At 36.3% G+C, this 25,223-nt stretch overlaps 1 long non-coding RNA gene across 1 annotated transcript; it reads right to left on the reverse strand.

The window, feature by feature from the left end:
* Nucleotides 1–979: 979 nt before the first annotated feature.
* On the reverse strand, nucleotides 980–20,026 carry LOC108696996. The gene is made up of 3 exons (XR_001932372.2): nucleotides 19,890–20,026; nucleotides 19,334–19,410; nucleotides 980–1,107 (listed from the first exon to the last, which is right to left on the reverse strand). It is a non-coding gene; the product is annotated as an uncharacterized LOC108696996 (long non-coding RNA).
* Between the last annotated feature and the right edge of the window lie 5,197 nt (nucleotides 20,027–25,223).

Here is a 25,223-nt window from a genome sequence, read left to right on the forward strand (position 1 = left end):
TATAGCTCTGATATGAAATTTTATATGAAGAGCCAAGTAAAGATATTTAGAGGGAAAAAGGTGTACTGTATGTTAACAGGCTTGGTAAATTGTGTGATGAGACCATAACTATTTAAAATTATATTTTTACAAGCGTTGAGCAGAATTGTCTCACACTTAGGATGTGTTAGGTAAAATATACTTTTACAGTAAATAGACATGATAGCTAGAAATGAAAAAAAAATGAAAATGCAGTCACAGGTTAAAAGGCAAAGGGTGTCTTTATGAAAGAAAGAAAAAAAAATTAAAAAAAAATAGTTTTCATAATAGGACAAATTGAATAACTGTTGCACAATTTAAGGTAAATTTGAGTAAAAGTGAGAAAGGTTTGTGCTTTACCAGCAATGATGAGTGTGACTCACAAACCACAACTCGAGGGGAACTGGGTCTACTGATCAATGTATAACCAAAAACTAAAAGTTACTTTTTTTACAGTCACAGAACAACAGTACATATTACTCATTTCATCCAGTTTTTAAAAAAGCATAAACTATATGGGACATAATGGAAGAATGATGAAATATGGAAGCTGCACCTACAAAAAATATATAGCAAAGTTTTGCAATATTTTCTATCTTATTAATCATTCCATACTGGGCACAGACTCTGCAGAATTAAAAGAAAGGCCTGCAACTAATTACAATTTCTCTATTATCATATTCTGCAGGTTTATACACTCAACATGCAGGAAAATTTGGGTGATTTCGAAAAACGATGGCAGCTGACATATCACATTTACTACATCTACTTGGATATATAAAGTGCCCTGTCCCCTTGATAATATATAAAGATTATGTGTATCCTTATTTTTCCTATGTAGACCATACAGTATATAATAATTAAGCTTAATCCAATCTGATGTGCCCTAAAACTTATTTGCAAATGCAGAGTCACAAAATGTGTAAAAAAAAAAAAATGTAAGACAATTTTACCTGTATGGTTGGTGACTGATGGTACTTCCTGAATAGCCAGTTCCTGATATGGATTTTCATATTTATGCTGACATCGATTTACTGGAAATTCATAAGACACATTTGAATGCTGATAATTGGTTACAGGGTTCTGAATCTGTTTGGAAATATAAAAACATTTGAAAAGTCAAATGCATTGTTGTACAGAACAATGAGAAAAGGGCTTTCAGGTAAACTATTGTTTAGCTACAGAACATGTCAGCCTTCTTTATGCTGTACTTTCTAGCTATATTCAGCATGACCTGCGATTGCACCAACAAGGTTCACTAGGCTCCAGTGAATTCTTACAAATGACAGCTGCCTGTTGGAATATTGTGTTATTAACCTGAGAAATTGTGGTTAAAGTTAAAATAAAGGATAATATTAATATCAAAGTTGGAATCCTGTGCAAGTTCTCTGAAGTCATTTAATGGCCCATCAAATTGTTAAAAATACATACTAGATTGCATTACATGGGGGAAATTAATCAACATTTGAAAAATTAAGTAAGTGAAGTTAAAGATAGATTTCTGTTGAGAGTGGATCTCAGAAGGTTTGACCTCTCAAGTATAAATATCAGCGTGAAGACATAAGAAAAATGTATACATTGAAATAAATTCTAAAGGAGGAAAAAAATTTTTTGTCAAGAATAAATGTTGATTTTTGGTAAACTGGCCTCATCACAAGATAATTATGGGCAGATTTACTAAGGTTCAAATGATAAATTTTAAATCAATTTTTTTCTGGTCAAAACTCACAAATACGAATTTAAAACCACCAACTCGAATTTGAATTTAAATGTGAGATTTATCATAGCTCGACCCTGGAAACAGTTCTAATTCGACTATTCTCCACCTAAAACCTGCCGAGTTCATGTAGAATTCAATGGCAGAGGTCCCTTGAACTATTTGAAGATGTTAATAGTAGTGATGAGCCAAATTATTGCCACGTTTCGCTGAGAAAATGAGGCCCCATAGACTCCAATGGAGTCTGCACAGGCTTCTTATGGCAGGGTGTCCAAACTTTTTGCAACGAGGGCCAGATTTAGTGAGGTAAAAATGTGTGGGGGCCAACCAGCCTGACATCCATTCCGAGGTAACAAGCTTGTGATCAGGATCATTCACTCCTGGAGATGGACGCCTACATGGCGTTTAGGAAGTGGAGAAGTGGCGTCTGTTCTCCGTACCTCATTTAAAAAAGAAATCGTGTAGCTATAGCAGTAATATTTGGGCACATTAGTGAAATGATCTGCCACTTGGTCTATACTGCTGCCTGTGTGCTGAAGGTGTTAGCAATAGACACGTAATGGCACATAGTGATGCACCGATCTTGCGTACGTCTTTAGTTCACCATATTGGCACGTCAGTACGTCTATTGCACCTTCAGCCCTAAAAATGTAAGTGAGAGCTGTACGTCACTAAGTGCCAGTAAGTGTCTATTACTAACACCTTCAGCACACAGGCAGCAGTATAGATCAAGTGGCAGATCATTTCACTAATGTGCCCAAATATTACTGCTACCGCTACGTGATTCCTGATTGCACTGTGCTGGGGCGGCCACATTATTATTAATTTCATGATGGAGGCTGAGGGCTGGTGTAAATTTGAAAACGGCCCGCAATTGGCCCGGGCCTGATTTTGGACATGCCTGTTTTATGGAATACAAATGGATATTGAACTAATTAGATGCCTCTATTAATGTATGCAGCAATAGATCATATTTAGATTCATAGCAAAGGGACATTTTAGACCCATGACACAGCCCAAAGTCATCCATGTATTCTGTTAGTTGATTTAATGGGAATGCTTTGTCAGCTCTGAAAAGTGCAACATGTGCCATGAGCTCTAGACCAATTCCTATTAATCTACTTTACTACTTACAGAGTTTAAGATACCAGCTGATACAGCTGCTCACGATGAGCTGAAATAAATATGAGTACACACTGGCTAATTTTGAGGTTATCTTACTGATTTTGTTCAATCTGTTCACACATGTCAATGTACTGATTGCTCCAAATTGATTGATTGGTCTGTGGAAATACAAATCAAATTACTATACTGCAGTTCCATTCCCTATCAGCTTTCAGCTCATACAAGAACACATAGGGATTACACCCCAGCATCATTTTTGGGGAGCAGAAAAACACCTACAATTTTGCCTCTTCCACATCCCTAAGAGACAGTTAGCAACCTTCTAAGCCCATAAAAAGTGGCATCAATTTAATGGCTGACTATATTACAAAGCAAGCTGTGTGGGCTCTATTTTTCAGGCTAAATTTTTACAAAACAAAAGCTAACAATGTTGGGTATATATAACATTGTTTAAATGTCAGTCTGAAGAAGTGACCTTAGAGTGCAAAGAAAGCTTGTAGTTAGCAATTAAATGTATCCCATTTATGCCACTTTTTTGTTCTGTAATTTACCACAGGGCAAAACATTTGTTTCTCCTTTGATATACTGGTTAAGATGGTAAAATTATTGTTATAGAACCTTAAAAATTTAGTTTGCTTATAGAAATGTGGCATATAAAATATCTGATTCATTCACCAAATGAATCATTGGCGGTTGTCAAACTTTTCTAATTCAAACCCAACTTGAAGGCTCAACCTTTGCCCAGGGCCCCCTTTAGCTCATGAAATAAGAATATATATAAGATACAGTCCATGCATGTGTAGAGCTGCACTGGAGACACGCAGGAGATTTTCAGACTCCAGTGCTCACATATGGAAGCGGTTGGGCTGCATGCCGACGCTGATATTCTGCCGCCCTAGGCCTGGGCCTTTGTGGTCTTGCCACAAATCTGGGCCTGTATTCGCAGAGTAGCAGGGACAGGTTTATGGAGATGCGAGCAGGGTGGTGTTTGCAAAGGGAAAGGAGGGTGTTCATGATCATAAGTTGGGGTAGCTTTACTGGTCTATGGATGCATTATTTTAATATTATTCAGCACTGTTTAGGCTGAGCCTAATCTGTCACTGCCTTAATTTCACCCACAGTTTGGAAACTACTATTGTAAGGGATCAACATGTATACAATTTTGATACTCCATAATAAGTGCCACATTTACATTACTTTACAAATTACTTTACAAATTAAAGTTTAATGGTTACCATCCCTGGAATCCAAGCTACTCTAAACACAAGAACAAAAATGTCCAAAAGCAGTTAATTACATGCAAAAATTAGTCTAACCAGACATCAGAGACTAATGATTGTATTATAATATTTTGCCTACTTGCCAGTAATATACTTTCATTGCTTACATTTTCAATAGCACTTACATTGCTGTATATTAGTGGGATCTACTGTACCATAAAAAAGGCTAAATCTGTTCTGTTTTTACCTTTAATAGAAATGTATGCATTAGCATTTTTCAGGCCAATAAACAGTGCAATAAAAAAAGGTAACTGGATGCTTAAACCATAGTATTTTGTCATATTCTGCACTTTTATTGTATGAATAATTCATGAAGTTGCTGGGTTCTTATAGAAAAAGAAAGATATTTCAGACGACTGACTTTAGCCTGAGTTAGAATGGCACTGCTATATTTTGGAGCTTCCTGGATGACAATTTCTACATAACATATCCCATATCCATACAGCAGGATCAGACTGGGCCAGCAGGACACTGGGAAAAAACTCAGTGGGCCCTTGTGTGCCCAGCTAACCCAGATCCGCTCCATGACCTCCTCTAGTGGTCCCGATTGTGATGGAGCGGGGAGGGGGCTGGTGGAGGTGGGTTGTGGCTGGAGGAAACCAAGTCCGACACTGCTGTACATCACATTGTTGTCTCACATACATAAATACAGTCCAAAAGTATATTTGAGTACTTGTTTTTTGAATATTTTGTGTAATGAATAAACTATGCCCTTCTACAGAAGCTTGCAGAAATATAATAGCAGAAGAGGTAGAGGGCCACAGGTTGGATATTCCCAATGTAGGTACTGAACAGATTATGTAGATGTATGAAATATGTACTTTCACCAAGATAAGTTTCACCGACGTTGAGGTTTCAGGGTAAATGCCTTTCATGCCCTGAACTACTACTAAAAAACCTCTGTGCCTTCTTCACCAAAAAGAGTTAAACTTTCGGCCAATATTTATTGTAAAGCTGGATATATAAACTACAAAATATGTTCTGTATACAGAGAAAATTAAGTGTATTTGTTTTTTACAATAGACTTCTATCATTCCTTTCATCATTTTTTTGTGGTCAGTCTGTAAGTGCCACACTGTTAAACAGCAGCACAGTGAAACTTACAGCAGTGCTACATGTGTATAAACCAGTTATTTTAGCAAAGGAAGCAGTTTCCTGTTATGTTGCAGGTGCAGAATAATGACTGATCTGCCCAATATCTTTTAGGTTAACTTAAATATATTTTGGTTAATCAGAAGGCAGCAACGTTTCCCTGAATACAAACAAAACATTACCTTTGTGGCTTTTATTAACTTGTTTCATTTGATCTTTAAAAGCATATCACACAATTGTGATAATGATTTTATGAAATGAATACTCCAGAAATGCAAATGTATTAAAAAAAAATAAAAACCCAAAACCAACAATGCCACTGATAAATTTCAAAAAAATCACTTAATTTGTGGAAGAAGTAGAAATTCTGAACTAAATATTCATGCATGAATGGTAAAATATTTTACCATTTCTTTTAATAAGTACTGTGAATAATGAAGAATATTTTACTATCTTAAGCAATTTTGGCTTTGTCTTGTTAAAGGTTATACTCCTGGGGATAATGGTCATTTTATATTTGAGCAGACACTAACACAAATCTTTTCATGGGACATTATCGTTACATATAGGGTTGCTATGGAAAATATGCAGAAAAGGCAAGCAACTCCTACTCATATATACATGCAAATATGCAGAGGAGGCTTTCTCTTTGTATACAATGACTTATGCTCTCGTGATTTACTGTTTATATGCTATTTGAAGGGACAATGCACAGCAGCATATAATATGGATTATATGTTGGGTTGTTGTATCAACATGTGTTTTGCCTATCTTACAAAAAGGGCAATTGGATTATTTTTTTAACCCCCCCCCCCAACCATCCCCAGGAACTAGCAGAGACAGATTAAACTGCAATAATCTAATTACAAGTAGGAAGAACAAAAATATAGGTCCTGGAGATTCTTCTGCTCCTCATTTATAAGTGTTGTCCATTAACTATTGATTTACATTTATATATAGGCATATATTAAATTACCCTGTTATCCATTGGATTTAAACACAAAATCGGCAGTAGAAAAGGGAATATTTTTTTCAGCAATTCCCTTTTTTTGGAGGGGGGAGAGTACCCACATACATTCATAATTGGTTCATATTCAGTAAGCAAACTCTACTGTGCATGCTGCAATTGCTAAAGGGTGGGACAGTCCTATCGAGTCCACAGCCTTCCAGAAATTTTCTGGGAAAATTAAAATGGGCCAACCAGACACAAAAAGCTGTATAATAAAAATCCTTTTCAAATTTAACATGAAATCCAATTTCTGTTTTTTATTAAAGCATTCATAGCTATTGTAAGCTCATTTAAAAATCTCAGCTGTCAATTGACCACAATAAACATTTTTTCACTTTTGCAAATAGGAGTGCCACTGCATTTTCTTTTTGGTTTGATGTAATAACCCTGGCAAGGGTTAAGTTGCCTGAGCACCCATCCAACAAGGATACTATAAGGTGGTTGTTTCTCTCTTAAAGCAATTCTGTCACTGGAAATAAGTTAATAGTGATGTTCCAGCAGAATTCTGCACTGAAATCCCTTTTTTCAAAACATAGAACAGATTTTTTAATATTTAATTTTGAAATCTGACATGGGGCAAACATTTTTTTCCCAGGTACCCCCAGTCATGTGGCTTGTGCTCTGATAAACTTCAGTCACTCTTTACTGCTGTGCTACACGTTGGAGTTATATTACCCACCATGCAATGTAACAAAATAACAGCTCCCTGACACAAGATAACAGCTCCTTGGTACATAGGAGAATATGACTCAATAGTTAAAATCCAAGTCCCACTGTGATACCTTCAGTTACATTAAGTAGGAGAAACAAAAGCAGCACCAATCATGAAGTGGTGGCTCTTTCTAAAGCACAAAATCAGGCAAAATGACCTGAGACGACTGCCAACACACCAATGTTACAACTAAAAATATATACTTTTTGGTTCAGGAATAAAATTTTATATTGTAGAGTTAATTATTTGCAGTGTAAATAATGCAATTAAGAAATAAAAACGACACCATAAAAATCATGATAGAATCCCTTTAACCACTGAAAAAACTATACAATGGCGTGCTGGTACTTCTTCATATGTATAATTCAACATTGACCTTGCATCCAAAAGTTGCACTTTGTCAATGTGCAAGCACTGTGTGGGCTGGGCTACAGCTTGGCAGGGCGAGCCAATCTATGCTATTTTTGCAGAAAACCCACGCATCAAAGAGGTAATTCAAGCAGTAGTTTCTGTTGGTCCCTCTGCAAAAAGATTGTAAAAGTAATCTGAACCAGACAATGTACAGATAAAGAAGTAAGTAAGTTAGCGGTGCTTTATTAATTGGTATGTAGTCAACAAAATATTTGATGACTATCCATCATATCAGTATTTTTCTGACTCACTCATGTGATTATATGATAGTTCCACTGCCCGACAACCCTGCACTAGTGATAGGCGAATTTATTCACCAGGCGCAAATTTGCCGCTAATTCCCACGATTTCCCAAAATTCTACGGCATCAAAAAAATTAATACCGATGTCTTGTTTTTGACGCCGCTTTCGCAATTCTTTTGCCGTTTGCAGGAAATTTTCGCCAAAACGAAATGCCCCAAATTCGCCCATCACTGCCCTGCACAACTCAACTTGCTTACCGACCAAGCATAGATTCCTCTCTGTAAAGTTATACATGGGTTGTCTTTGCCTGCTTACAAACTTCATTCAGTGATTAGAAGGCTTAAAATTCAAATATGAATATCACAATAACAAAATATCAAACTATACTTTGCTGACATGTATATAAATTGAGCACACTTCCCCCTCCCAAATGGCTTTATTTGTACATCATATACCCCCTCCGTTTGCCAGCGTCATTTAATTTTTCTAAAACAAATAGAAGCTTTCACCCAGAGGCCATTTTCCCTCTGACTCATCAACAGTGCATTTATATCTGCAAACAGCACATATGTGATGTAAAGTTCATGCAATTAAAGAATGCAGGCATAAACAGGCAGTGATTACTATGATGACAAGTTCTGCTTAGATTATGCCCTGTAATGGTTACTCTGAGCTCAGGAGAGGGGGGATAGTATTTAAAAAAAGGAGCAGACAGCTAGATCAGAGTTTCTAGGGGAACCAGCAATGCCATCTCTTCATTGGCTGGTAGATTGCAGGGTGTATTTATTAATCTGAGTTGAGAAGAACTGAGCATGCTCATGAGCCAACAGCCAAAGGAAATTCCTGAGGGAAGGGGCAGAGTGGTTTAGAGGAGGAGAAGGAATCATACTTGATTAAGGAGATGCTGCAACCTTACTATTAACCTTAGAACAACCAGAGTGGCAACTAATTACAGATTTCAAAAAAGGCTCTTCAGTCATTACAATTGTGCATGAGGGGGGGTTACATGTCCTTACAATAAAGTAGTAAAGAGAACAAATTGCAGGATGCCCAGGCCATTAATTGACAGACAATCGTACGAATGTCTGACAAATAGTAGTGACAGTCACCCACTGATATTATCAGAATTTGTCTCTTAAAATATGCAATGGTTACTGTGCATCAGTGTGACAAGTTTGCCTTTTATATGTATTTTACCATTTATATGGTAGCACTGAATAAATAATAATAAATAATAATAATCATAGCCTTAATGTCTTGGCATTAGGGGGTACCACAGCAAAATATATGAAGCTTCCATAAAACTGTAAGAAAATGGTCTATGTTAGAGATATATAACAGTCCAACCACAGTAATGCACACTTGTATCGTTAATTAGTAATACGATTTATATTTAATATGCAGACACCTCAGTATATCTTATACAGCAAATCTGTGATACTAACATCAGAACTTTGCCTGCAAATATAAATACAAATGGTTGTCTTCAACAACGTACCTCACAATTCAACCATCTTTGTTGAGGACATTCTCAGGAATTTACAAGTTGGAATCATGCAGAGTATTTCCAGTGTAACAAGGTATAAAACAGATTGTGTGCATCAGCACCATTTTAAGCATCACGTGCATAACATTGAGCAACAATACTGCTAATTCGTCTGAGTTTCTGGGAGCAATGCCAGAAGACTATAAAAAGATTTTGTGAGTTTCAGAATCCAACCAGCACAACACAATTCAGCAAACAAAGAATCCTAACAATGAACTAAAAAAAATTAGAACAAATCAAGACGTTTATAAACAAGCAAAGGTCTTTTGGGATATTTCAAAGGGTCAATGGACAAGTAAAGGTTTCAATAAAACAATGCCAGATTCACAGTTCAAGACATTTTTGAGACAGTCTTCAACACAAAGGCAATTAATTGTAGGAAAAGGTAGTCAGTCTGCTCGGTAGCATTTTATATCATTGTCTGCCACATTGTATAGAATATTTGTATCAGATTTCTTCTGGCCCCCATGGCTGTAAAATAAATAACAAATAAAACTGCTCTTACATAAAAAGCCTTTAATTTGTTATGGCATCTAAAAGTGCAGGCTGTATTGTTTCAGGTAACTAGCACCCTTTCTTTCCTTTAATTTCCAGTTGCTGTCATGGCCATCAAGAAATAAAGGCTATTTATTTAAGTCTTACTTGCTAGTTTTGTTTGGCTAAAAAAGCATTAAAAGTTTCCAAGAAAGGGCAACATAAAGAGAGAAAGTGCACCCTATGACAAGATAGTACCTACCAGGAGTTCACATGGGCAAATAATTATAGAAAATCATGAAAAAAAGATATCCTATAGAAAAAATACTTAATAGAATAATTTAATGTTGAACCCCACTTGTTATAAAATATAAACTTTAATGGAACACTTATACGACAAGGAAACTGGAATTTTCTTAAGGTGCCCCACAGTTTTTTTCTGGGGTCAAACCCCTGCTTATTCTCATGTACACATGTAAAGTAATTTAGAAACTGTACTACAGGAAGCAAAGGAACAAAGGGCACATGTCTGCAATGGCATAAGAAACCAAACCAGCACCGTGCGTCAAAAGACGTGTCCATCCACATGCACAAGAGAGTCACACATGTTCATGGAAGGAAGCACCTGAGGGACTCACCTGAGGGTAAGACACCTAAGGGACTCATGTGGTCCCTCCATGTAGGAATAGAGGAAGGGTTTTCATACTGGCTTGTCATGCACTTTACATATTTTTTAATAACTTAACGTTTCAGGATGAAATTTAATACATTCACTTAATATAGTTATTTCCTTAATGGGCACAGGCACTTTTTTAGTTACAGTCAGTGGTAGTATTCACTACCAGGTATCCAGTTCCCAGAGTACAAGGCCCTTATTATACTGGTGCTATTTTTGGGATCTATATGTCTATCTAAATTCCTACACTGGTAGGTGACATCCAGGAAAACAACTCTTCTGCTGTTCTTGGTGGAACTAGCTGCTCTGCTAACTACTCTCAGCCAATCTCTTCTCCCTAGAGTAAGTCATAACAGGATCTAACCTTCATATTTGCTAGTTGTTCTGCTACTGAGGCCACATACTACAGGATAGTCACCTCCATCCACCTCCTCATGTGATCCCTCATTTTTTAAAGACAAGTAATAACCTAACACCCCTGGCCATTAAAAAAAACTTCCAGTTTCCCACTGTGCATTCCTGACTAATAGACTAGGGATCTACTCCGATCCTTTACTGGCACTGGAGATGAAGTGTTGAATTATTTATATACGTGTGTGTGCGTGCGTGCGTGCATGTGTGCGTGTGCGTGTGTGTGCGCACTTGCCTAAACCAAATATTTTAATTTTTTTCAGTCATCATGTTGCAATTAAAAAAAAGCTTTACTAACAAAAATAGTTATACATTTATGAATGAAATGTGTGAAACCAAGAGAAGCAGGGTCAACTGTGGCCTACAAAAATAACTCCATTTGACAAAAATGCCCAGAAGTAATAAATATCACTGCTAATTTCCTGTATTCCATAACTCATTCTTCATACAGCACAAGGGACAGCTTAAGACGTATTTATATCTCACGAGTAAAACTTTTTATAGAATTGTATCATTCATAGAGTTGCTTCAAAATGCATTTTTCTCCCTGTCCCAATGGAAAAGATAATTGTAAAAGGAAATTGCCCTTACATTATTTATTTATAAAACACAATGCCTCCTACTCCCCCATTTCCTAAAGGTGAGTGATTCTATAGAATTGTAGGTTTTTAACTGTTTCTTTATTTGACTTTGCTGTGGGCAGTGGCACACTAGAAATTTTGATCCTGCAATAAAAGCAATCAAAATACTTTGAACTACTCCCATATGCTTTCCATTATAGTCTGTGGGAACCAGGCTGCTTGTGGAACATGGGTGAGTATCTTGGGAGAGTGCAAACTTCAATGTTCCCTTGCTGTATTGCAATGTAAATCCCATCAACTACAAAGGGAAGCAGCTGCAAATAATTCAGGGTGTTGTAATAAACATTGTGTGCCATAGACTTTATACATATCTCAAATTAATTTAACAGCATTATCTCAAACACATTGCAAATAAACCAGTCCAGGCCCTGAGTCTGATGGCCTTCACCAAATTCAGGTGTTTTTTTAAACTATATTTTAAAAAGTGCCCAGCTTTCTATATTATTCACTCTGCCTGGGATAATGTTCAGGGCAATCACTCTGGCTGTAGCAGCCATTTTATGCCCCCACTGGCCTCCTGCTGGCCTTTAAATTAACTTTTAGCATGATGTAGAGCGTGATATTCTGAGACAATTTGCAATTGGTTTTCATTTTTATTTCTGGTTTTTGAGTTATTTAGCTTTTTATTAAGCAGCTCTCCAGTTTTTAAAGTAATCTGGTTGTTAGGGTCCAAATGACCAAAGCAGCGATGCATTGATTTAAGACTCAAGTATGGATAGGCCCGAATAGAAAAAAGAATAATAAAGTATCAATGAAAATGAAATAGTAACCTTACAGATCATTTATTTTTTAGATAGGGTCAGTGACCCCCATTTGAAAGCTGGAAAGAGTCAGAAGTAAAAGGCAAGTAATTCAAAATATACAAAATGAACTTCAATGGAAAAGTTGCCAAGAATTAGCCAATTAAAACACCACAAATTGAAAATTATTAAAGAACTGACAATTGGTGGTCATTTCATAAAGAGGTGTTTCCCACATTTCTATACTTTTTATGTAATGATCTGTTGCTTTCTTGGAGGTGGACTGTGCACAGGTTCTAATTTTAATGTTCTAACTAAATATTCTTAAACTACATCCTGAGACACAAAAAACATTTCCCCATGTCCCCGTGTTGCATCTCTGTGATCCTCTGCAATATTCTAAACATACAGCTATAAAGGAATTGTAAAGGCGTATGCTGTGTACATGTACATGGGTTTTCTTACATTCTATATTGTTCTTGAGTACTTGTTTTTGCCTGTGTACATTTTGGGGCAGATTTATCAAGGGTCGAATTTCGAAGTGGAAAATACTTCGAAATTCAACCATCGAATAGAATCCTCCGACATTCAAAGTCGGCGGATTTTATTCATTGATTTTCCTTCGATAATAAAAAACGTAAAAAATTGCCCTGGAAGGTCCCCATAGGCTAACATAGCATAGCATAGGCAGGTTAAAGTTAGCGAAGTATTGAAGTCGAAGTTTTTTTTAAAGAGACAGTACTTCGATTATCGAATGGTCGAATAGTCGAACAATTTTTTATTCTAATCGAATTTGAAGTAAATTTGAAGTTGTAGTATCCTATTCGATGGTCGAAGTATTCAAAAAATTCGAACTTTTTGTATTTCGAAAATTCACTTGAACCGTAGTAAATCTGCTGTTGATGCAAACAAGAAGTGACATCATCAGAAGTGGACAAGTGCAGAAAAAAATGTGATAAAATGTTTAAAGGCGTAAAATATAGATACCCGACCTGCGACCCACAGACCTGCAATTTGCAAAATCCACATCTATTCCGGCACCCAAAAATCTCACCCTCAACCTGCATGATAACCACTTTTTTTGCAGGTAGTCTACAGTTACTCGACCTGCTGCAGGACTCCTGCCATTCACATGTATGTATTTTCTTTATGCCAAGCGCATAGGCAGATGTAAAGTGGAGTTTTAAGTATATTTTTATACTGTCTACATTTTGACCTATTTTGAATGTGTTTACATTCCAACAATTTACGCTTCTCTGGGGTAAGCTTACTTTTTGGTATTTAAATCTAAATTATGCTTGTTTCTGATGCAGTTCTGTGAAAATTCTGTATTATACGGTTTTTGGTTATTGTTAGAGCCTCTGTAAATCTATAAATATTTGATATTGGTTTGCCCATAACACATAGGGGCAGATTTTTTAATGGTAAAATTGAAAATTTAAATTTTTAAATTAGAATTTTGAGTTTATTTTAGTGCAATTAGACTAGGGAATAGTCCAAAATCGATTTGAGTTTAAAAGAAATTCAAAATTCAAAATGTATCATGTACTGTCCCTTTAAGAATTCGAATTTGACTATTCGCCATCCAAAACCTGCCAAATTTGTGTTTTAGCCTATGGAGGACCTCCTACAATCAATTTGGAATTATTTGGTGGACTTTTAAAAATATTTTTTTTTGGTGAAAAAACTCAAATCGTATTTGATTCGAAATTGATTCAAGCGTGGAAGTTGATTCTATTCACCCGAATTTAAAAAAATGCATGGTTGTTTTTTTTGAATTTCGAGTTTATGGGAGTTTATGATAAATATGCCCCATATGCTTTCTAAGACAGTTGTGTTTTTGTGCTTGTAATACAATATGTGTCTGACATAATTCCTATATCATGAGAGATAGGTAATTTATATAACAATAATTTATTCTTACATATTAGAAGCAGTACAACCTACACAAAGCCAATATTACACAAAGCATGACTTCCTGCAAGTAATTTGACATAGAAAGAATGACATGACCGAGTCATACTGTCAGAAGGTAAAGAAGCATGGAAATTGATGTGATATGCAAGCTGAAGAAAATGAGATGTTGCGCTGAAAATAATTTGTTTAAAAAGTCAGACAGGAGCAGAGTTGACCCAGAGGTTATACTAGGCATTCAGTTCTATGGAGCACTTATGAATGGTATTAGCTAGGTAGTTTGACAGAACCCAGACCTGATTCAGAAGATGTAATGAGTTTCCTGATTAACTTATCAGAAACATAACCAAGTTACAGAGAATCCTAAGAAGAAAATATAAAGCGAATTTCTGATTCTGATTCTTAAAACTGTCTGAGCAAAGGTCATGGTAGCAAGAAAAATTTGTATCAGTAAAGAGTTTTTAAAGGGATTTACCTGGCTCATCCAAACAGAGATTAAAAAAATAATTGCTTGCCAAGTAGAATGAATGTTGTTCTTAGGAAGAGCAGGAAAATTGTGCTGCAGTTCTCAATCATTGGAGATTACTTATTGCTTACCCGAAGCTTCCACTGCAGTGTCCATTGCTATGTAATGACCACAGGATCAAGCTAGTGTTAAGTTATGCAAGAAAAGGTAAACACACATCTATCTATCTATCTATTTATCTATCTATCTACAGGTATGGGATCCGTTATCCAGAAACCCGTTGTCCAGAAAGCTCCGAATTACAGAAAGGCTGTCTCCCATAGACTCAGTTATAATCAAATAAATAATCAAATAATAATAAAACAGTACCTAGAACTTGATCCCAACTAAGATATAATTAATCCTTATTGGAAGCAAAACCAGTCTATTGGGTGTATTTAATATTTACATGAATTTCTACTATACTCAAGTTATGAAGAGCCAAATTGTCGAAAGACCCATTATCCGGAAAACCCCAGGTCCTGAGCATTCTGGATAACAGGTCCCATATCTGTATATATATATTTTTTTACATTTAACAGCTATGATACAAAGGTGATTTGATACAACTTTTCAAGGCCTTTAATTTCTGTATCTTGCTGCTTCGTACCTATAAAATTCCTTTTTAAAGGGGACCAGTCACCCAAAAAAATTATTCCAAATCCTATTTTATCATGTTAGTCAAGCAAAATGAACTTAAATTACACTATATAAATTATTTGAATCTTGTTTCCATCAGTCTTGGAATTCATAATTATAGCAAGCAGGCAGGAGCCATTTTGTGGACACTGTTATTAAGACAAGCCTTGCATCATCTCAGAATCTTGTTTGTGCACCAGAATGGGGGACCCGATGTCCATCCCCATGCCCTGGTTACAATATTAAATGTTTAAGAGAACTGGAGAAATGTGGAGAGAGCAGTGACATCTAGGAAGTGCTGAATGGAAAGTGAAAGTAATTATCTGATTGCTGAGAATTTTAAATGAGCTTACAGCAGCTATGAATGCTTTAATAAAAATTTGTAAGAATGTTTAGCATTGCATACGCAAGTAGTGTTAATTAAAACCAGAATCTATTTCAAATATTGCTTTAAGTGATCTAAAAATGCACATTTATGAGTTACTAGAACTGGAGCATATGTTGCACCAATTATTACATAACCCTAGTGCTTTGCCATGTTTTAGGCTCACAGAGAGGTGACAGACTCACCTTCACCCCAAAACACTAGCGTGAGCATTTTTTCTGTGGAGCTCTGCTTATTAGTGCACTGTTTGCATCAGCCAGGACTTTCCATTTAATAAAATTATAAGCAGTGACAGATGCATTTCGAGCAAAACTGTTTCCTGACAGACAGTGCAAGTTATATGTACCATAGGCCATAATGTTGCTGATTTTACTCAGTGATATGTAAGCACCAACATTACTTTACAGTCAGCTATTTTTTTCCTTGTGACCAAATGTAGCATCCAAAATATTTGCAGGACTTCAAGTACCAATGATGTTTTGTATTCCTGGAAATACTTGTAACAAAAATACACTTCTATGTATTAAATATGCCGAATGGCCTGGAATGGAACGTCATAGTAGCAGCTGGCAACATCTCTAAGCAAGGGACTTTTTTTGGATTGAAGCATTCCCTGAAATGATGAAAATGTTATTTCCACTGTGCCTTGCTATGCTTCTGGACAGGAGCCCAACATTCCCTACAGTTCTGCAGAAGAAACATTTATAGGTTTCCAAGAGATATTCCACAGAAGCTATGAGCACACCACTGATTCCAAGCATACAAATTACACAGGAATCCCAAAATTCTGGTTCTACTGGAAAACTACAGCTCCAAGCTTATTTAAACAGGCTTTGAGATTTCAGATGGCATAATGTGGAATATATACTGCAAACAAATGGAGACCAAAATTGTGTCCATCCAGCTGTAGTTACTGCAATTGCTTGTACCACCTTTAAGCTGAGCGATAGTGGGATGCTGGGAATTACATATAAGAGTTTAGGAGCTAGGATTTCAACATTCTTACATATGTGTTATATCAACAGGAGACAAACTTGTTCTGCCTCTACTAAGCCATAGAAAGAGAAGGAAATGTTACCTAGTTTGCGATTGTAACTACATGTACCGCAAACTCTTCATTTGTCAATGAATCACTAAATTTTTTTGTTTTCTTTTTTTACACCATCAGATGCAGATAAGATGTAAACACTGCAAACAGCTACACTACTGTTAAACTGCTTTAGGCATTGTAATGTTAAATGTCATTAAATGTCATAAATGTGACTCTGAGCACTCCGGCCAAACAAAACATCACTGATGTGGCAGCCCCACGGTTCTATTTTTAAAATGTCAAATTACTTCAATAGCTTAAAAAAATACGGTTGTGAATTAAAATGCCAAAAATACCAAATCGATGTTGAGTTCCATACTGCCTGAAAATTCAAAACATTGTAAGGACATATGAACATATTACAAATCCCATCTTCAGTACTTCAGAGAATGACTTATTGGGATTACTATGGTTTTCCCACAAAAATATACCAAAACTATATACTGCTACAAGGAACCATCAGAAGCTTCTACTGCAGAGCTGATTACTAATACACTCTGCTTCAGTCTACATTGGTATTTATAGTGTAATGAAATATAAATGTGAATTGTTTTGAAATTAGTCGTATTACATGTAGATTTTATAAGTTTTTGTTGTTACTATGTTGTGACTATGCAGCATGCATCTGACCAAATAACTGACCATTAATCATAGTCATGTCTTAGAGCGTAATTATTGGTATGTGGGTGATGCCCTGCTGATCCTGAACAGTATTATGGATATTGATCACTTCTTCAGCAGGTTCCAAAATTTCATCTGCCACATTACGATGGTCAGTTCATAGTGCAACTGCAAATGAGGAAGTGAAGAAGAAGTGCAGCTCCTCTTGATTTCCTACTGTTCCAATTGTCCAATGTGCTTTGCATAAACAAAAGGAGGAATAGGAAGGTGACTACACTGTGTGTTGCCTCTTTTATGTTCTTCATCCATTCATGAAAAGGTCAAGCAGAGAACATATGCAGTCAGCCCAAGTATAACCATCGTAAGCTAAACAGATCAAATTAAATCCTGCAGCTCAGAGTTCTACCTTATGCTTACCAAAATTTAACCAGCATGCTGGCTCCTTTGCACCTTGTGGCTCCTAGGACTTCTGAATTTTGATTGATACACAAGGTAAAAGCATGGCATGACTCTAGTGCATTCTGTCACTCTTTGTAAATGACCCCTCCTCTATCTTTCAGCTCTCCCAAGTTACTGAGAAGGAAGTAGCTTCCTAATCCCTCCTCATGCCCAGATACCATGCTCTCGTGATCCCATCCCTTCACATATTATTGCACACTACGCAGCATCCACTCGTAAGTTAAATATTTCTCCCTCCATAGTCTTAAATTTTAAATTCTCATCACATCCAACCATAATGCAAAGTGCACTGTGGGTTTTAGGTGCAGCATGTGAACCCTGGACACAGAGTGATGATTGGAATTTGTCCTTCATGTTATTGATTTATTTTTGTGGATTAGTGAAGTGTCTGGGGCATAGGCCGAGATCTGGATACATATTGTCACATGCAGCCCCCTAAATATTGTTAAACTTCCATTGAAGTCCTTATATAATCAACACCATGCATTTTGTGGATATAATACATTGCAATGAGATAATTTTGCAACTCATAAAAGTGTATTAAAAAGTGTATTTTTTTAGCAGACTAATCCATAAAAAATAGCCATTATTGTAATTGACCTCAGTCACTGTCACACTCAAGAAAAATTGATGCAAGAATTTATACAGTAAGGGTCGAATTTCGAAATTCAAATTCAAAAAGGCAAACTGAAGTGAAGTCGAAGATTTGGGCCGAATAGGTCTGTTTTCCAAATACAGCCGATTTCAAATCGTATGAATTAAAGTACTATCGCATTCAATTCGATTCAACGTTTTCCCAAAAACAACTTAGATTTTTCTGTAAACCAATTGACTCCATATAGGTTCTAGGAGGTCATAGGCTAAAACAGCAATTTGGCAGGTTTTAGATGGCTAATGGTCGAAGTCAAATTTTTAAAGAGACAGCACATGATAAATTTAGAAATTTAGAATTTAGACCATTCCATGGTCGAGGTACACAATAATAGCTCGAAATTAGAATTTTTTTAATTCAAGAATTCCCCTCGACCTTTGATAAATCTGTCCCTAAATGTAAGAAATTCATGTACCAGTGAAAAAAACCTAGAAACAGCATCTCATCTTCATTTTTTTTTCTTATAAATCAGCCCCTTGGTTTCAAAATTTGCTAAAATATTTTCATAATCTTACTTTTGAAATGTAGCGATGCACCTAATGCAGAATTCAGATACATTCTCGAACTTCTTAAAGACTTCACATTAAGCCTAATCAGAAGTAGTGGCTGTTGAAATGTTGTAGCTCATAACAAGGTTACAAATATATAAAAACATTGATGATAAGATTTCAGCAATATCTAGAAGATCAAATAGGTATTCTCTCAAAATTTCGACCTAATTTGTCTTCAGCCTGAACCCCACCCCTAGACACTGATCCAGGTCTATCCAATTTGGATGGCCTCACACTTTGGAAACCACTCCCAAGTCATGCGATCTGGAAAATTTCAATTGCTAACATTTAAATATGCAAATTAGGGGTTGATATCAGACATAGTGGTGGAACATTTGGCTTTTAGCAGAATAAGAAACATTTGTACTGGGTACATCTCTAATAAAAAAAAAACATACACCTTGCATTTTAGGTGTACTTACCGGGAATTCCAGTGGAGTCTGAAAGAGTGCAGAACTGCAAGAATATGTTCTTGAGTAGTAAGTCATAACTGCAAAATCTGTGAAGCAAAAGTTCATACACCACTTATCAGCTAAGTGTAACCCAAACCAGACTAAGAAGACATGCAAGGTGGCTCTTGAAAGCCTTCATTTACAGGCTAAAGGTATATGGCTGCAGTGATTCAGTCTAAATAAATATCACATAAATGCATGTAATCATGCAGTCAAAGTTTTAAAACGTGTCCTTTATAGAAAAGATTACTACATATAGGTATAGTAAAAGCTTCTATGCAATTCTAAAAAATAACACAACTAAATTGGGATGTGTTTTCTTTTAAGTTTGAGAAGAACAGTTAGATAGCAATATAATATTGCATTTTAAGTTTCTTTGTGCATAACACAGAATATGTTGAAAATGCAAGTTTAAAAGTTAAAATGATGATAATGATGAAGAAGAAAGGCATTTACAGAGAAACAAAATATAAAGCATTAAATGCAGTAGACATTATACAGATACAGACAGACACATTTCTAATACCTAATTCAGCCTGATGCAAATAATAATCCTTAGTTTCCAGTGCACCTTAAAGGAGATTAGTGCTGACAGAAGTGATTCTAATGACAATGCTGTGATCAGGCTGACTAGGTCTGTGGAGAGGAAATGCACAGTAAAGTTAAGGATATTTCTTTCCTTCCTCACTCCACTGTCTGACTTGCCTCCATGGTCCTTTTTTGCTTCTACCTAGAAAAGTACTTAAAATAGCACAGATGCTGCATAAATGGTATGAAAGAAGACCAAAGGGCTCATTTACTAGCACACCCACAGTTGTCGTTGAGTAACTTTTGTTGCAAGGATCCAAAACTGATCCTTAAAGGGGTTATTCACCTTTAAATTATCTCCTAGTATGACACAGACATTGATCATTTTTGTGGTTTTTCAGTTATTTAGATTTTTGTTCAGCAGCTCTCCAATTTTGAATTTCAGCAGATATCTGATTGCTATGGTCTTGTTTGGGTACTGTCGTTGAAATGGGAGACCAGAATACAAATAGGTGAGGGGCTGAATAAAACGATAAGAAATAAAAAGTATCAATAATAATAATAATAAAATAGTAAGCTCACAGAGCAATAGTTTTTGGCTGCTGGGGTTAGTGACCCCCATTTGAAAGCTAGAAGGATGTAGAAGAGGATGATAAATAATTCAAAAACAACATAAAAAAATATAATGAAGATCAAATGCAACGTTTCTGGGAATAGGACATTCTATAACATACTAGAAGTTAACTTAAAGATGAACAGTCTCTTTAAACCCCACAACTGCTGCAGTGTCAAGATGTCTGTAGAACAAGTCTAACTTGAAAGTAGCAATAGCCCCAAAGTTCCCAAAGCAGCTTAGATGGAGTAATCTTCACCTAAAAAAAACAGGCACAGACTCATCTTGATGTAAAGCCCAGAAATAATGCCAACTGTACTTAGAAAGCTTTCAGACCAATTGCAGCTGATTTACATCTATGTGCACATGCAGTTGCAATTTTAATGCATTAGTCAGAATTCATCAGGCTGCTCTCAAGGCCACTATTATGCTGTATTTATGGGGGAAACTATGCATTAGGTGTTGGATAAAAAGCATGGTCGCTTGCACTCGATATAGCATTCTTCACACTGTACTTGTGTTCTCAAGTCAGCCCTCAAGTCAGATATAAAATAGTACAAAACATCCTTTAACAATAATTATGTGGCTTTTAAGTGGGTTATTTGATCAAAGGTCGGATGTTAGAGTTTATTATACCAACATACTCACAACTCGAATGGTTTCTTAATTAAGAAAAAACTTGATTCTATGAGTTTAAATTGCGAAACCCCGAAAGCCAAATTAATCGAGTTTTCTGCAGGAGAAACTCAAATCCATCAAATTATTTGAGTTTTTGGGCAAACCCCTCCGAAAAAAAATCAAACATCCTGAAGGCTATTAAAATCTTCAAATGGTTAAAGGGACCTCTGCCATTGACTCCTACATGACCTAGATAAGTTTTAGATTGTGTATTTTCCCGATTCAAGCTATTTTCAGGGTCGGGGTCTAGTAAATCAACTCGAAAACAAAAAATCAACTCGAAATCAATTTGAAAATTTAAAATAAATCGAACCATAATAATTAACCCCCTAAAAGTCACCAGTGTACACCAAAAATAGACATTTTTCAGTTGCTTTACATTTTTTATTTTCTACTGTTTTTCCAAAACTAAACTTTAAATGTCCTGTCTAAATCTGGCAGCTCACTAATTCATGTGCATGATTTGCTGCATTAGTTGATACATTTCTCAGGACATCTCTGGAATATTAGCAACTATTGTATCAATTATAACAGCTGCCTGTAATGAAACAATTTCCATGGGGATAGTTTGTACTATAAAAAGCCATGTGGCTTTCCTCATAGAGGACAATTAAGCATACTTTGTTAGCTTTTAAAAACAAGATCTTCTAATGCAGATTTGGGGTGTTATCTAATATATTTAGTTTGATATAAACTGAATAATAAATTGTCCCTTTAACTGGAAACATTATTAATATTGGATCCAGGAGCAAGCGACATGTTTAATTTAGAACATTGCAAGCTGTCACTGCAGGTACTTCTTCAGGTGGGTTTCTTCTTGCATTAATCTGCAGTATACATTAGGAGAGATCCAACGTAGTGGATTGCAGAATGAAAGAGCCCTCATGTTGGAGGTCATGTCTTTTGTTCTGTGCTACATTCGTAAGGCTATAATAAAACTTCTATAGCATATTTTCGTTTTTGTTTGTTTTTGCACTGTTAAAACTCATTTGCCAATCCAGTACATCTGAACACTTTATAATCATTTTGCTGAAAGATGTGATGAGTAGATAAAAGGTTATGTTTATACAAAGAACTATTTATAGTGTATTTTAAAAATGTTGTAACATAACTAAAGTAAACTCAGTTTGCAGCACTGTGTGAACATACTGTATGTTGATGTATAAAATAGCTACTGAAAAAGTACAAAATTAGTTCTTTGTCCTCACGTACATCTGTGTTTCAAATGGGACTGCAGTTGTTTCTGGCATATAAAATTAGATGTTAGTTCATGCAGGGGAGACAAGTTAGGTCAGGCAGTTATTCTAACAGCAGAAAGCAGCAACTTTCAGTGCAAGTATGTGAGTTGCAGAATTATTATTGCAAATTGAATGCAAGTCTAGGGATTTGACTGTATCTGCAATTTCAAATGCCAGAATTTGGAATCACAAGTAAAACGCAAATGCGCACGATATCTTATTAGTAGAAGAAGTCAGCAGCAGATCTAATCAGGGGAATTCACAAAAGTGTATTGGAGTAAAAAATATACTTGGGGGCAGATTTACTAAAGGGCGAAGTGGCAAGAGCTGGCAACAATTCACCAGCATTACCACCCGCAGGGACATCACCGTTTTACTAACCCGCACAGGCGCCAATTCGCTAGCGAAAGAGATAGGTGCTAGTGCACATGCTCATTCTATTGCCAGGTGACAATTTGCTCTGGCAAATGGACGTTACTCTGCGGATATTTCTGAATGTTACCTATTTTGCCAGACTTGCCTTCACCAGCTCAAACCAGGCGAAGTGCACTGCAGTGCATAGATCTTCCTCAATCTTCTGTTACTTACTTCATATTCTGAGCAGAAAAAACATAAAAGTTCAAAAAATGCTGGTGTCTTTTCTTTTTTTTAGCCTGCAAAAGTCCTTAAAAAAAAATAAAAATTTCGCTAGGCACTAATGAATGCTAGCACATGAAGTGCTTCCACGAAACTTCACTTTTAGTGAATTAGCTTATTCGTAGTGTATTTGCACCTGCCGAAGTGGTGCGTAGGGAGCGTAACTGATGCTGGAGAAAATTCGCCCTTTAGTGAATCTGCTTCCAAATTGGAGAAAAATCTGCTATGCACAAAGCAACTTGTTTTATTCTATTGAAAATCCCCCCACAAACATTTTGCATGTTCTCATATGTGAGCAGATAATTAGGTGACACTTATCCGTCTAGGCAACAGCAGTGAAACAGAAAAGATCTGTTCCAGCTTCTAACAAAGTTTATTACAGTCTTTTTCCAAATACCTGAAGCCAAAAAGGATACTACTACCATAATTTTCCTAATATATTCTCAGCTTAAGTATCAGCATCCTAAGTGCAGATTTCCACAAATTTGCCTTAAGGTACTGATTTTTTGGGGAAACATTTTATTTATGTTTTATTTTAGCCATGTGTCGCTATGGTAGAGCAATAATTCGTTTTCTATAATTAAACTGAGAACTCCCTGGGCCGGGGTTGACTGTCTAGACCAGTGATCCCCAACCAGTAGCTCGTGAGCAACATGTTGCTCTCCAACAACTTGGATGCTGCTCTAAAGCAGGTGCTTATTTTTGAATTCCAGGCTTTGAGGCAAGTTTAAATTGAATTAAAATGAAGTATAGTGACAAGTAGAGCCTCCTGTAGGCTGCCAGTCCACATACCTAATTGCCAATCACAGCTCTTATTTGGCACCCCAAGGGACTTTTTCATGCTTGTTTAGCTCCCCAACTCTTTTTTCATTTGCATGTGGCTCATGGGTAAAAAAGGTTGGGGATCCCTGGTTTAGACCAAGGGTTTCTGCCCTTTTTTACCCATTAGCCACATTTTAATTTTATAAAGGTTGGAGAACAACATAATCATGCAAAGAGTTCCTAGGGATGCAAAATATGGGCTGTGATTGGCCAATGGTAGCTCCGATGTGGACTTGCAGCCTACAGGAGGCTCTGTTTGGCAGTTCACATTATTTTATACAACCAAAACTTGCCTCAAAGCCAGTATTTCAAAAATAAGCATCTGCTTTGAGACCACTGGGAGCAACACCCAAGGAGTCAGAGAGCAACATATTGCTCACATGCCACTGGTTGGGGATCACTGGTCTAGACTCAAACCAGGAATAGAATGTATTTGCACAAAAAAAGAGTGTGTTTAATTGGAAAACTCAAAGGCAGGGTGCTTCATGCATGTCCTATTGTCCTTTCACATAATCTGGCACAGGTATGAAACAATAAATTAGTAGGTTCCTTTGCTATAGCCCAGGTTACACATACATTTTTCAGCCCTATGCTTCAGCATTTAGGAAAAAGATGTATGTACTCTACTAAATAGATATTTACTTGCTGTATTGACGTTTCGGTCTTTGAATAAAGTGCAATCACTGACTCATTGACGAAAACAAACCCAGTGAGGCATAACTACCAAAATTAAGTTAGAATTGGACTTAATGGACATGGAGTAAGCAGTATTCCAGGGCCTCACAAGTATTCCAAATAAAACCCAAAAGTGAACTTTGTATTGCTGTTTGGGAAGAAAGACTCAAATCAAATCTTGGACAGGACTCCAGGTATGCGATTCTGTCATTAGAAACTGCTATTTTACTTCTTGTAACCAAAATTGCTTCCCAATAAGTTGTACTAATTAAGATGGAAGATTTACCATTAGGAACATGTAAAAAAAAAAAGAATAACAAAGTAGAATATTGCAGATGTGCGTTTATCTTTTTCCAGGACTGCCACACAAGATATAATATAGGCAGTTGCTTTTTTCCTATAAATGTACGTGGGGGAGAATAGCAGTGTCATCTGGATTTACTTCTGCCAGCTGCCATTGTATATAGCTAAAACAACAGACCATTTAACAGGCCAGGTTGTTTATTTTGCCTGTATATTTTCATTTGTAGTGTTTTGCTTATTTAAAAAAAAGAAAAATGTCTTCAGGATTTAATTGACAGTGAGAGAGGGGAGCCTTCTGTTCACAAAATGTATAATGCAGGCTGTGGCATATCTGTACTAATACTTGAGTGAATAACACTATCCCTCA

Source organism: Xenopus laevis, chromosome 7L, assembly GCF_017654675.1.
Source record: "Xenopus laevis strain J_2021 chromosome 7L, Xenopus_laevis_v10.1, whole genome shotgun sequence".
In the NCBI taxonomy this organism is placed as follows: Eukaryota; Metazoa; Chordata; class Amphibia; order Anura; family Pipidae; genus Xenopus; species Xenopus laevis.